The following is a 964-nucleotide window of genomic DNA, read 5'->3' on the forward strand; positions in this document are numbered from 1 at the left end:
GTATTTTCTGGCTGAAATTGAGGGATCTGAGCAAAAATCTGATTCAGAGGCTGAAAAGGACTGTAGATGCTGTTGGATTCTAACTTTCCTGCACTCGAAGTGGATTTTCTGGAGCTACAGAAGCCCAATTGGCGCGCTCTCAACTGCGTTGGAAAGTAGACATTCTGGGCTTTCCAGAAATATATAACAGTTCATACTTTGTCTGAGATTTGATGGCCCAAATTGGCGTCAAAACGCTGGTCAGAGACCTCTTTTTTGGCGTTAAACGCCAAAACTGGCATAAAAGATGGAGTTAAACGCCCAAACTGGCACCAGAGTTGGCGTTTAATCCAAGAAAAGCCTATGCACGTGAAAGCTTCAATGCTCAGCCCAAGCAAACAACACGAAAATGCTTCAATGCTCAGCCCAAGCACACATCAAGTGGGCCCGGAAGTGGATTTTTATGTCATTTACTCATTTCTATAAACCCTAGGCTACTAGTTCTCTACAAATAGGACCTTTTGCTATTGTATTTTTCATCTTTGGACGTCTAGTTCTTAGATCATCTTGGTTCTTCTGGTTCCCTCTCTGGGGCCGAAACCAATGATCACCTTGTTCTTATGTATTTTCAACGGTGGAGTTTTTACACACCATAGATTAAGGTGTGGAGCTTTGCTGTACCTCGAGTATTAATGCAATTACTATTGTTCTTCTATTCAATTCAGCTTATTCTTGTTCTAAGGTATTCATTCGCACCCAAGAACTTGATGAATGTGATGATTATGTGACGCTCATCATCATTCTCACTTATGAACGTGTGCCTGATAACCACCTCCGTTCTACAAGCAAACAAGGCTTGAATGTTTATCTCTTGGATTCCTTAACCAGAATCTTCATGGTATAAGCTATAATTTATGGCGGCATTCAAGAGAATCCGGAAGGTCTAAACCTTGTCTGTGGTTTTCTGAGTAGGATTCAAGGATTA

The sequence above is a fragment of the Arachis duranensis genome, chromosome 10 (genome assembly GCF_000817695.3).
Source record: "Arachis duranensis cultivar V14167 chromosome 10, aradu.V14167.gnm2.J7QH, whole genome shotgun sequence".
NCBI lineage: Eukaryota > Viridiplantae > Streptophyta > Magnoliopsida > Fabales > Fabaceae > Arachis > Arachis duranensis.